The sequence below is a fragment of the Ictidomys tridecemlineatus genome, chromosome 13 (genome assembly GCF_052094955.1).
Source record: "Ictidomys tridecemlineatus isolate mIctTri1 chromosome 13, mIctTri1.hap1, whole genome shotgun sequence".
In the NCBI taxonomy this organism is placed as follows: Eukaryota; Metazoa; Chordata; class Mammalia; order Rodentia; family Sciuridae; genus Ictidomys; species Ictidomys tridecemlineatus.
This window is the reverse complement of record NC_135489.1, coordinates 55,887,961-55,902,718: the sequence shown is the minus strand read 5'-3', so window position 1 is coordinate 55,902,718 and position 14,758 is coordinate 55,887,961. Positions and strand designations below refer to the sequence as shown.

The 14,758-nt window shown below is 36.4% G+C and overlaps 1 protein-coding gene across 9 annotated transcripts in view; it reads right to left on the bottom strand.

The window, feature by feature from the left end:
- The window catches only part of Ptprm (protein tyrosine phosphatase receptor type M), an 807,906-nt gene that overhangs the window by 71,840 nt on the left and 721,308 nt on the right, over nt 1–14,758 (bottom strand). The window lies entirely within an intron of this gene.

Below are 14,758 nucleotides of genomic sequence, written 5' to 3'. Positions count from 1 at the left end.
TGTTTGTTTCTAGGTGTATTACTAAAACAATGAAACCCTTTTGGACACCAAAAGGTTATGTCAAATTTAATTAGGAGAAAATTGGTATAATCCAAACATTAGCGGACAGGCTGCACATAAACACTAAACTAGCCTGGGATTCCCTGTCTGTAATTTCATTTAGAATCCTTCAATCATTCTCTTTTTTAGTTAATAATCTGACTTTCGCTTATTCACTTATTCAACTAAGAATAATTATGTTGAAAGATAAAAAGGATATGCAATTACATGGTGTATATTATTTTTTCTTAAGGAAAAATTTAATCAATAGCCTTCATTTTAATTCAAATATTTAACTTTCTATTCTTCAAATTATTATTATCTAGTATCTTAATTTTAATACAGGCTTATTCCACCTGGATTTATCATTATTTTAATTTCTTTTTTCTTTATACTTTTAAAAACAAACCTTTGAAGATTTTTATTTTGGTTTTACTGAACTGTATTTACTAGAATAAAGTTCATGCAGTTCCACATTATCATTAACTATGTCTCAAGTTGCAGCAAAAACAGATAAAGAAGAACTTTTTAAGTAAACTGAAAACAAAATGACTCAAGCATTATGAATTCTTTCTTACTTTCCTCTACAAAGAACTCCAAGATCTTTAAAAAAGAAAATAAATTAAAATAAAAATTTACAAGGTCATCTTTAAAGCCTGAAAAAAAAGGTCTCTGATACATACACAAAAATACTTCTAATAATTTAGACAGATATATGTGTTAATAAAATCTCAGATGAAGATTTTTTTAAAAATAAAAGTAATTTGAAAAATAACTTTGATTGCTCTCATGCCACACATGACACATGATGATTTAAACCACAATCATGGTCTTATTAAAAAAATATTATCAATAAAAATGATAGAGAGCAAACTCCTAAGAGTCCTTTAAAGTGATACAAATATCAAGGAAACTTAGAAAAAACATTTTCTGTTCGTAAAATAGAAGTAGAATATGAATGGTCTGATTTTGTCACTAGGACACTTGTTTTGGAAACATTAATAAATGATTACTGAAAAGTTTAAATGTCCATTTTGCTTTTTTCTGTGTAAGTAGCAAGATGCTGATTTTGGGTCAGGGTGCAAGTACTTGAAGCCATGGGCATAATTACTCACTAGGGTATATCTACATTTCACTCTTGCAGGAGTCAATCAATCAATCAAATCAGTGTATGTTTTTAAGAACACAATTATATGATACCACTGTATCACTTTAGGAAAGGAATAGTAATTCCTTAGAAATCATCAAATACCAATTACTACAGACTCTATGGCCCTTCTATAAACTGCAGATACATCTCCCATGTGAAGTGGACCTTAGAAGTGGCTTGGAGGAACACCTGCAGCTCAGCACTACATCCATTTCCTGCCTCTTGACATAAATCAAGACTGGCTACTTCCAGACATCTGGTAAACCTCTAGCCAAGCAGAAGACAGAGCCTGGTTATTCACCCACTCAACACACACAGGCTGCAGGAGCAGGCCCAGGGGACACACGTTTCCTTCTGCTTCACTTTAATTTCTCCATCTGTTCATCTTCCATTGTTTTATTCTCTTTCCCCCCAAAAAACACATCTCAGCCTTATGGTGTCCTCCAGTGCTCTCTCAGACTCCTCTCTAAAATATTCCTGTGTAATTCCTATCCAAGAAATTGCTTTTAATAAAGCTAGATAAAACCAGAATAAACTGTGCTGGTGTCTGAAACTATGCTCTCTTCCCTTACATGTAGTCCACCTATCGTTTAGGATACCCAAGCATGAAGCAATGTCCTTTGCTGCTATTAGAACTGGTAAATTTCTTCTAGTCATCAAAAACTACAGGAAAATGTGCTTCTCCCAACTTATGATAGAGTTTATTGTCTTTCCAACCCATATGTACCTTTTGTTTAGAAGTTTACAATGATGTAATCTGTAGTTTGGAGGGGAACACAGGATGCTGGTAAAAACCTAAGTTTTCCCTTTGATATGTTAGCAGGCATAATGTATTGACTTTTATGAAATCATATGAGTATACACTTGGGCTATAGTCTGAACACTCTCTCTGCTATCAAGCTGTGTATTTTGGAATCTTTAGGATTCAGTGAACAATAAGAATGTAGGTAATACTGATTGATGAGCTGCTTGCAGAATAGGTATCTGAGTCCGGGCAACCCAACTATAGAGTTGATGCCTTAAATAACCATTCTTCTCTATTATCTTTTGGGGTCGTATCATTCCAGTTACTGATATAGAACATGTTTATAGATAGAAGGAATTTTAGGGCCAAAATTCAAAGATCCAGTTGTGACCATGCTACTTTCATAAGCAGAGAATGCTTGTGAGTAAAAACAATAATGGGGTTAACTCCTAATATGAGTCGCATTTGGAATTGAAATATTCTAAAGCATTTCTGGAAGCTGCATCTACCTAGATGAGTTACTATGTGTATTTTGTTCTTTTTGGATTATACTTAGTCCTATTCTAGAACCCCTACCCCCAGCAGTTATAGAAATATTTTTGCGTGCATTGGGACCACTGTGACTGGGAATGCAAAGGCTTCTATTATTCTTGACATAGAAAGCAGGTTGTGAAGGTACAAAAATCAGATTTGAATAATGGGGGTAAAGATTAGGCCTCCAGTGATAAACATGCACACAGGAAAGAATAAAAGAGGTGGGGGTAGTACATGTTGACAATTGTTTTTACAATAGAGACTCACTACTTCTGCAGGGACCTTTGGTCCCTGATCCCTGAGACAGGCTGTATGGCAATGTGCAGGGGGAGCTGGAAGTGGGCACAGACACTAGGAAGACAGGAATGTGACAGATGTCCATAGTACAAGAGCCTCCTTTTGGCTGAGGCACAGAGCATTCATCAGTGTTGGTCTCCAAAGAGAACTCTCAGAAGCTGAGCCTGGGTACTTGTGCATGGTGTAAAGAGGGGAATACAGAGAAGGCAATCAAGGAGAAAAAATAAAGAGGAATGGCAGTTTTCAGAATGGAGGGGTTTGGTGACCCAAAGGACCTGGCTGCCTTCTGTCAAAAAGAAGTAAAATGGAGGGGAAAAACCTATATTCACATATTCTCTGGCTACTGCCAGAGAAATAAAGGCTTTCTTTTGTCTCTATCTTCTTTAATTAAGCATTTTTTTTCATTATACAAGTGGGATACTCTTTTATTTAAGAAAAGAAAGAATAAATCTAATAAATGAATAAAATAGAAATAAATTGGCTCCCTAGACATAGCTCAGTGCAAGCGATCTCAAATGTTCAATGGCAGTGCAGGGCAGAGGATCAGGAAACTTCCAACAGCAAACTTCTGAGTGAGAAGAAAAAAAAACAGAAGTAACCTGCAAGGGACAGAAACTTCCTAAACTGTTTCCTGCCTTGACAAGCTTTCCAAAACTATGTCCATGGTGAAAAGGGAATAGAGTCAGAAAAAGTGGCTCAAGGTCTGCATTGCATCTCACTTTTTTATTTGCCAAATGGGGAAGAAAACAGTCTAAAGAAGTCCCTGAATCTGCTGTTACAACAAAATCACAAACTAGTGATAATGTGCTGACATTTTATAATGCACTGTATAATTCTAAGGCCCTGGTACATACCTGACCTTGTGCTGAGCCTGAATGTGGTAGGAGCACAGAAATGGTTGTTCAGTTTTTGATGAAACAGTCTGTAAAGGAATGGAACCCTTACTTTGTAAGGGTCAAGGCACTGATGGCAAGGTGATGCCAGCACTGTGAAAACTCCATAATTTGAAGGGCTAAAGGGCTGAACTTAGTAATACACACACGTACATACACTATATATATATATATATATATATATATTTACACACACACATACACACAAGTATATATGCATTCTCTCTATATATCTATATCTATATCTATATCTATATATCTATATATCTATCTATATCTATATCTATATCTATATCATCTATATATATATATAGAGAGAGAACATGTTTATAGATAGAAGGAATTTTAGGGCCAAAATTCAAAGATCCAATTGTGACCATGAATATATATACTTTTGCATACAGGACTCATTTCCACTTATAAAAATAAAGAACACTTAAATCAATTTCTGCTTTCAATTCCAACTATTTCAACTACCAAACAAGGAAGCTGTACTGTGAGACTTTTAAAGTTTCTACCAGCTCTAAAAGAATCTACAATTTTCTACTTTAAATGAGGCATACACCTAAAATTATCTTAAAGATTTAAAAAGCATTTGTTCCAGTTTTTTTATAAAATACATATAAGTAAAAGCATATGGTATTTGTCTGTGTCTGGTTTACTTCACTTAACATAACATCCTCTAAGCACATAACATCCTCTAAGTTCACCCATGTTGTTGCAAATGACAAGATTTCCTGTTAATTTTTTTTTAAGGCTGAATAGTATCCATTGGGTACATATAGCACATTTAAAAAACCCTTTCATGCATTAATGAACGCTTGGCTATTTTCAAAATAACAAAAAGATAGGATTTTAAATGTTCTCACCACAAAGGTTTGATAAGCATTTGAGGTGACAGATAAGCATTTGATGTAATCTTTTCATAATGAGTACATACATTGAAATACTCTGTAGCCCATAAACATCAAAATAAAATAAAATTTAATAAAATAAAAGTGTTTTTAAAAAGCATTTGTTGAGACAACCTAGAACTGGGCACCTTCTTAACAATAGGGCATCATTTGTCTTCAAATTACTCTTCTTCAATTTAGGTTTTATTTTTCAAAGGATCCATTTCTGTTCATGACATCCATAACAAGCTAGTGATTTAACAAGATTGACTTTTACCTTCATCTTTTCATTTACAACCTATCTTTAAATGTTCTCACTGCCAAAGAGCAAGTTTATTAAGAGCACAGGCTCAGACATCTATGAAACGGGTCATTTGGTTAATTAGCCAGTATCTTTGGAAATTAATCTGAAGAAGATAAATGTAAGGAAGTTTCTAGATAAGCTGTTGATTGCAATTGTTCATCTCTCTGGGAAAACCACAGATAGGTATAAGATGCATGCGGAGTCCACACATTGTGCATCTGAGTGGCTGGAATCCTTAGCCTCATTGGGAGAGGGTCACTTTTGCTTGTGTATAAATTACACTCTTTCAAAACTTCCCTACTTAATATTGGAAACTAGACAATACTACATTTCACTATGTACTACTACTTTTAAATCAATCTCCAAAAGGATATAACAAATGAACCCAAAACATAATCAATAACCCACTGACAATGTAGGAACACCTTAGCCAATGTCAGCTCTTATAGAATTTGTGCTTCAAGTACAAACCTCCATGATGTTTGAAAGAATAAAAACAAAAGTTGTTTACTAAAGGCTAAGCTCTTGATTTAAAAAATAAAGTTCTTTTGATTGTACTTAGAAATAATTTCAAGTGTTCATCTCCATTTGGAAGACAGAATGTCACATTACAAAATCTTATTTACAGAGCCATAGACTTTCATGGAAGTCCTGAGAATATTCTGTTTCAAGAATGACTTGCCCAGGAAAGCAAAGTGAACCAGTATGAACTGCTCCAAAAACCTGGAGGGGGATTTTGAGTTGGGAAAATATGAACCATATTTGTGTTTTTGAAAATCTTTATTAAAATTACACCCCATGGAAGAAATGCATGAGAGACAGATAAAAAGCAAACAGAAAGAAAGCACTAGAGCAACTTCCACTGTTGTGCAGGGGTTGAGGATCTGTAAATATGTCTACATAAACCTTTACTCTGCCTTTTTATTATTTTCATAGTAAAGCTTGATTCTCTCTGTAAATGTTTAGAGGAACCTTTTTTTTGGTTTATCTTTTTCAAATTATGGACAAAGTAGAATCATGGGCAAAACTGACTCTATAAGGTGTTTGTTGGGGTGTACAAATAAGATTAGTGCAAAGATAAGCAAAGTTAGTCTCACAAGATGGACTATATCCAAAGAAAGTGCCTGGAGTTACTCACACATGTGAAGAGAAAGTATTTCTAAAAATAGAAGGTGATCAGCTCTTAACTGAAGAAACAAATAGCCAGAGATGTCAGAGATAATGACATCAAGGTATTTCCTGGAAGCATATGCTTGGTCAGACCAACATGAGACATCCTTCCTGCCTGGCTGAAATATTCCATCATCTGATTGGTGTATGCTAACTCCTTTATGCACTCATGCACCCATTCTCATAGTCTTACTGAGTATCTGTGTCAAGCTGGCTATCTTCCAGGTGGTTGTTACCACCCAATGAATGAATGAATGAAACCCCTTTTCTGATGTCCTGGTCCTGAAGCACCCGTGGCATCTTCCTCTTTAGCTGCAGACACAGAATGGCCCCACCAGGTTGTGAACAGTTCTGTCTGATGGATAGTTACATTTCTCTCTGTAAACGATGACCTGGTATCAGGTTTTCTATCTCCATTCCTGTGGTGTCTGCCATCTGACTTAGCATCCTGAAATATGACACTGAGCATCAGAGTCTCTGAGCATAAAAGACAGGTGGTGAGAAGGCCAATGGCACATGACACAGGACCTGTATGGATGGTCAATTCTCCACAGGCCACAATATCTAGAAACTGTTCTAAGTCTTCTAAAAATGTTCAGCCCAGGGTTATTCACTCGGGAGAAATCAATACCATGTCACTAGCTAGTTAGGAATTTTACACAAGACTACTACACTTGGAAATGTGAACATACCTAATTAATAAGCCTATTCTTTGTTTTTAGTGCATTTTTAAGGTAAGTGAAGGAGAATGTTATTTTATCAAAATTTGTGTAGCAACTACTAGGTATTTGACACTTCTCTAAGTGCTTTAGAAATATTAATTCACTTCATCTCTATGACAACTCTGCAAGATCAACTATTATCATCTTCATTTATGATGAGCATCGTGATATTAAGTAATTGTCAATGTCATACAGGTTATAAAGGAGGAGTCAGGGTCTGAATCTTGGCACCATAGCTTCAGAAGCCTTGTTCCTAATCATGAAGTTATACTGTCTCTCATTAACAAGAGCTTACATCTTCATGGCATTTATTCTGCATCAGGTACCTCTATGTATTTATATATGTGAATACATTTAATCTCCACAGTGGCCTCTAGGAGGCAGTACAGTGAGGTAAATATTAATGTTGATGCTAGCGTTCAATAGTCTGCATATGAACATGGGTCTTCTACTTCCTATGTCTGTGACTAAGCAAATTCAAATCTCTCTGCTTTAGTTTACTCATCTATAAGTTGGGGACAACAATATTTCCTATCCTCAATATTCAGGGTGAAGATGAAATGAGTTACTTTATAAATAAATGTGTAGAGCGTTGTCTGGCACACAGGAAGCACTATCCTGGTCATTGTTATGGACAAAGTAGAATCATGGGCAAAACTGATTCTAGGACTCTATATTAAATAAATTTAAGAAGTTTAGTAACTTCTCTGAGGCAGCAAAAAAATCTGGGCCCAGGCCTTCTGACTGTGGTACTTCTAGAACATTTTGCTTTTAAGAAATAAAAGTAGGCCATGGGTTCTGTTTTCTGTCACCAAAAGGGAATAATTTCTAAATGCTAAAATTGCATTTTTAATATAAATGCTAAACTTTTGGGGAACAAATGTAAAAGAATAACATATATGCCCCCCAAAAAAAATCCTGAGACAAATATGTACACAATGTACACACAGACCTTTACAGACAGTGGTTCAAAATACTGAAGATTACAAACAACTCTCTTCCATGGTCTTTCAATAAGGAATCAGGTTATTAAACATTTTAGTTACAACTTTTTAAATTTAATAAAAATTTGAAGCTCTCAGAAATGTATTTCTAAGAAGAGCTATACAGTTGTAAGAAATCTATGACTTTTTTTTTTTAGCACCTGAGAAGTATCTTTTTTTTTTTAAGTTAATTAAGTTTGGGTTTCCTGTCCTACTCCAAAATGGCTTTAAGTTTTTGATTTAAGTGAAGTTTGTAAACTGAATTTCATGGAGATAATTCATGAATAGGTTATGGGGGTGATGTCCATGAATCATCTCAAATTAAAATGCTGTGAATAAGTGTATATGTGAAATTTTCTTTGTGAGGAGAAAATCTTACATCACACCAGCTACTCAAAGAAGTTCTGGGTCTCCTAAGGTGAGGAACCATGAGAGCACTCAAGGCTGGGCAGTCCTATAGAAAGCATGAGGCAGTCTTATAGAAAGCATTAGGTATAGGGATCTCCCTGTTCTCACACCTGTTTCCAGGGTTGCCCAAGGGTCCTGCACAGAGCAAACTCCTGAAGGAGACAAGAGACTTCACATATCAAGAGCCAGGTTAAGATCGGAATCCCAACTGACTGACTAATCCTGTCAAATTAGCACAATTTAGAAAAAAAAAAAAGAAATGATGAAGTGGGTATCATACCTGTACTCAGGAAGAGTCAAAGGTAGGGATATTAACAGTCTGTAGTTTCCGTTAGGACTTCTAAAATTATTTTAATTAAAAGAGGCATTTTACACTGGGTGTGGTGGTGCACACTTGTAATCCCAGCAGCTGGAAAGGCTGAGGCAAGAGGATCACAAGTTCAAAGCCAGCCTCAGTAACTTAGTGAGGCCCTAAGCAGCTTAGCAAGATTCAGCCTTAATATAAAAATAGTTTAAAAGTGTCAGGCCGACAAACCTAAAACTGTCTGATGTTGGACAAGGGTGCCAAAGTTATATCTTGGAGAAAAGACAACCTTTGAAACAATGGTGCTGGGAAAAGTGGAGAGCTACTTGTAGAAAAGTGAAACTGGAACCCTATCTTTCACCCTGAACAAAACTCAAATCAAAATGGATCAAAAACTTAGGTATTAGATCAGAAATCTCATAACTAGTAGAAAAAAACATAGGGTCAGTACTCTATCATATAGGTGCTGGCACAGATTTCTTTAATAAGACCCCAAGCACAAGAAATAAAACCAACAATCAATAAGTGGGATGCTGTCAAACTAAAAAGCATCTTCAGAGCTAAGGAAATGATTAAGAGAGCAAAGAGAAAGCCTATAGAATGGGAGAAAATCTTGGGCAGCAATTCATCCAGTAAGGGATTAATATCCATAATGTACAAAGATCTCAAAAACTTAACACCAAAAATCCAAATAAACCAATCAATAATTGAGCAAAAGAACTAAAGAGAAACTTCTCAATAGAAGAAACACAAAAGGCCAATATATATAAGAAGAAAATGTTCAACAACTCTAGCAATCAGAGACATGTAAATTAAAACTACACTAAGATTTCATCTCACTCCAGTCAGAATGGCAATGATCAAGAATACAAACAACAATAAATGCTGGCGAGATTGTGGGGAGAAAGGAACACTTATACATTGTTGGTGGGATGAGAGACTAGTACAACCCTCTGGAAAGCAGTTTGGAGATTTCTCAAAAAACAAGGATGGAACCACCACATGACCCAGCTATCCACTCCTGGGTATTTTTCTAAAAGACCTAAAATTGGCATACTACAGTGACATGGCCATATCAATATATAGCAATACATTTCATTAGCTATATTATGGAATCAACCCAGATGCTTGTCAATAGATGAATGGGTTAAGAAATTGTAGTATATGTGTGTATACATGCACACACACACACACACACACACACACATTATGTGTATACATACACACAATGGAATTCTACTCAGCCATTAAAAGAATGAAATTATGGCATTTGCCAGTAAATAGATGGAAACAGAGAATATCCAGCTAAGTGAAACTAGTCAAACTCAGAAACACAAAGGTTGAATTTTTTTTTTCTCATAGGCAGAAGCTAGAGTAAAATAAAGGAAAGGTAGAGTGGAGGATAAGATTACATAAGGGTCCAATCAAATAAAATTAATAGACCAGTGAAAGGAAATCTAGTAGTGTAAAGAAGAAGGGGAAGGGGGGAGATGGGAAATAGGAGGGATCATGAACTGATATTGATTTCTATGCCTGTATGTGTTTGTTGGGATGAATATAATTACTATGTATAACCATAAAGCTCTAATAAAAGGGGGTACACTGCAGGGAAGTGGCTTAGTGGCTAAAACACATTTTATGATAGGGCTATATGAAAGAAAATTTTCTATTTTAATGTTGTAGTGGAAGTTTTTATAACTTGGAAGGGGATGATCCTAGATCCATTTTATTAGAAACTCAGCATGTGATTTTGAGGGGTCAGCTTGTAGTAGACAGGACTGGGAGTGTTAGGCATGATACTCTTTTTAAGGGGATTTTTAGTGCATACATGATTCTGGAAAAGCCTTGCTGATGGGTGTGGTTGAATTAGAAGAATAACATTTTTTTGTGTATGTGTGGTGTTGCTGCTGGGGTGGAACCCAGGGTCTCATGCAAAAAGCACTCTAATACTGACCTGTGACCCCAGCCCAGAGGAATAACTTTTAATGTCCCATATCACAGTAGGATAACTATGGTTGACAACAATTGAGTATTTCAAAATAGCTAGTGGAAGGATTTTAAATGTTCCCAACATAAAGAAATGATGCATGTCTGAGGCGACACATGTGCCATTTTACCCTGAACTGATCATTACACACTGTTTGCATGTATTAAAGGGTCATACTGTACCTCCCACAAATGTTTACAATTATTCTGTGTAAACTAAAAATGATAACATTTAAAAAATTAAAAAGTAAAATAAATAAAAAATACTGATGCCAAGGAAAACATGTAAGTAGAAGTGAAGAAGGACTCCACATGTGTAACCCACACAGTCACATGTGCCAGAGACCTGCAACATCTTCTTTCACAACTGCCTTTTCTGAGTTATCTAAAGCAAAACTCTATTGAAGTTAGTTTAATAAATGAAATAAGACACTAAAATGAACACTTCTCCAGGCCCACTTGGCTGCCCACCACGAGGCCAGCAGGTGCTCTCTGCAATCAGTGTGGAGAAGTGCTTCTTAATGTTCTTCATCCAGCTTGCATCCCACACTGTCTCTGTGGGTTGTATTTTGATTGTGAACTATGATCAGTTCTGGGCTAGAATACCCACCTGCATACTCTTCTGGCCCTCACTGTGAGCCCTGGTTTTGAAATTCTAGCTCTGTCCTGGTTCTAAGCATATGGCAATAGACACCACTTCTTCTCCTTTGATAACTTGTTTTGCTAATCCTAAATCTTGAATGTTACAATGGCATTAATGTCCAGTCAATCATACATGATGAAGTTCATATTAGGCCATCAATATATTAGCTGCCACATGAAAATAATTAAACAGAAGAGAGATAGGAAGAAAATACTGAAAAAAGTAACATATCTGGCTTGAATACGATCCCTTTAATTTGCAGGAACATTACCTTTATCATCAAAGGTCCAAATCAGGTACTGGTAGAAAAGTCAATGAATTTGAGGGAGCTGGGCAGAAGAGACTCAATACATAAATTTATAATGTGGCCTCTGTATGAAAGGGAAATCTGTGTATTATTATCTCTTGGGAATAAAACTGGTTGTGAGCAAATTGGACCATTCATGTAGTTTCACAGGTTCTGGCTTGAATAGATTTTAAAGAATTATCTCAGAACAAAACAGAGGGATAAAAGAGCGAGGACAGTGTTTAAAATGTCATCTTCCTTATGTGGATGCTAACACTCAAGAGGCAGGGAGAATAGAAGTTCAGTGGATTAGACAAAGGGAAATGGAGGGAAGGGAAGGGGACAGGAATGACAGTGGGATGATTCTACCATAACTTTCCTATGTACATATATGAATACACCACAGTGATCTCAACATCATGTACAACCACAAGGTTGCGATCCTAATTGGAATCAGACGTACTCCATGTATATATGTCAAAATATACTCTATTATCATGTATAACTAAAAAGAACACATAAAATAAAAATGGCATTTCCTATTAATCCTTATCATCTATTTAGTTGACTTCTTAGAATGAGATGATTGTGTTTTTTTTTTTAAATGAAGGTGATCCATGAACAAATTTTACCTCTCCACACCGATCACTGTAGGTTATTGGCTATCGTTTTGACTGGCCATCTGAGGCCATTAAATGTATTATGCTTGTGGCATATGTTAGAAAAGAGAATCTAGCTTTCTAATCTGAGCATGGTGGTCTGAATATTTGCAGCATATAGCCTTGAATGAATGTTAGAATAAAAATATTCATTTTTTACTTCTCCATGAACCAATAAGAATGATGTTTGAGAATTCTGATCTGTAGCCCAGTCTGCACTAAAGGGAGGCCACCATGGTCTGGTAAACAGGGCATTAGGCATGACCTTCTCCATTAAGGGCAGATAAGTAGCCCTGCAAATGGATTGCATTTGCTGTTCCATAGTTGCCTAAAATGTGTTTGCTCATTAACACCTGACAGGTTGATACCACTGAAGAGGGCCACTGACCATTAAGTATCATTCAAATTAATTCTGCAGAAAGTGACTTCTCTAATGGTACTTTTATTCAAAGAATAATCTCCCTTAGGGAGAGAATCAACTAAGGGAAGCCAAGTGAGGGGCCATACATAGATTTGGGGGTTTCAATCTCTAGGTGACTGCTGAGTCACATTAATCTACAAGTCCTTGGTTTTGAAAATTCAAATGAGGTTTAACTTTTATTTTCATACTACTTATAAAGACATGAATTTCTAACCAAGATAAGTAGCTCAGGAGCTTTTTGTGTACTTTACAATTGAATTTTCATATGTATTTATAAAAACACTAATTCAAAATTTTCATCAAATTTATTACATCAAATGTTATGATGCCTACCTTAGAACACTCTGAAAGCCATGAGAATGAATTTCAAAGAACTAACAATGGGTTCCTCTAAAGGCACTCATTAATTTAGTTCAGGTCCAGAAAGCATCTAGGACTGAACTCAGAGGTCCTTGTTTAATCCCAGATTCAAGCACTTGAGCCTGAGCCAGGTGTGCACTTTCTAAGATTCTGGCAACTCCTTATGTGGGTCTGCCATGTGCCAGGACACACTGGGCAGCCTACAGGACAGCTTGCACTTGGTCAGCAAAGCCCCTTTGGCAGGAGCCATTACTGACTTCATGGCACAAAGGAAGAAAGACACTTGGAGACTAAGCAGAGGACCTTCTGGTGCTACCCAGTTTTTCCATGCTAAGGTTTGCTGGCCAACACTACAGGGAAACAGAAAAATACAGCTATTCATATGGGTAAAAACATTTAAAATTCAGTTCCTCATTCACAGTAGCTACTTTTAGAACAGTCATTTCCTCATTATTCCTAGGGAATTGGTGCTGGGGACCCTCTGTGGAAGCCAAAGTCTCAGAAAACTCATGTATTTTATATAAAATGATGTAGTATTTTCATATAACCTACATACATCTGCCTGTATACTTTCAATAACCTCTAGATTACTTATAGTTCCTAACACAATATAAATGCTATGTGAATAGTTGTGATACCATGTGGTTTAGGGAACAATGAAAAGAAAAAAAATTATGTACGGTACAGACAACATTTTTTCCTGAATATTTCTGATCCACTTTGGTTGGATCTGTGCACACAGAACCCACAGGTACAGAGGGACAACTGTACTTGGTAGCCACATGTGACTAACAGTTATCATACTGGACAGTGTAGCTATAAAACAATCCCACCACAGCAGAAAATTCTAATAAGCTCTACTGCTGCCCTAATGCTTGAAATTCTGCTCTCTGGTTCTTCTCTTACTCTGTGACTCATCTACCAAAATTGGCCTCGATCCATTAACTATTCCCTCTCTTTAGGGTCCACTAGATCCTTCTGATCTCCCTGCCTCCAAACCTCCACTTTCCCACCAGGATTTTCTTCATATCCTTGATTCCTTTCCTCCTGTCTTTCTGTTGTGTACCAACTCCTGCTAATTTCTACTCTTTGGCAGGCAACATCCTTTTGCTCTCCCTGCTCCAGATTCTGGATTCTATTACTGGGAAGGATGCAGAAATTATAATAATGCTAGTCAACCTTAACTAGGTCTTCTCTGCTCCTCAGCAATTCTTTAGTTTATCTTATATCAACTTAGTAACTCATCCAATATGATGCCTTCTTCTCTAAAACCTCAACACTCTTGGGACCCTCACTCTTCAATATGATCTGACCTAGTAGAGAAGATACTGTTGCCATGAGCTTCTTTGACCTTTCCTCTAATTTTATTTTGGTTTCCTTTAGCCAAAGGGACTCATCAATTGCTTTTCACCTGGGAATATGAATTTGCTGCTTCCAGATCTTTGTGTGTGATATCTCCTCATTTGCAATTCTTCCCTCTCCAAACTGCACTTCTGCTGCTATTGGATCATCTCTCCTGAAAGCAATTCTTTCTGCTCCAAACTTCCCTGCATCTTATCTGTGCCTTTTACAGATAAGATGGAATTGCACATACCCCAGTATACACAGGGCACCCACATCTTCCCTCATAAACACAAACATTTGGAGAAGCGGATGCTAGGAAGATTGAGCTTGGCTCTCCAGCAGCAACAAGTATTTTTCTTTGCACAGAGAGCAGTCAGTACATATTTGTTAAATGGATATCTATAAATCTATTTTTGTAAATGTCACACTAATTCCTAAGGTAGACAGATTGAATTCAATAATGAATTGATGAACACATTTCTTTTAATGATCTCAACATGAAGTTATAACTAAATGGTTACATTGCCAGAACTTCTGATGAGAAAATAAGACTGTACGTTTCGATGACTAGAACTGTTTAATAAATTGCATGTGCCATATCTCCTTGAGGGAGGGTA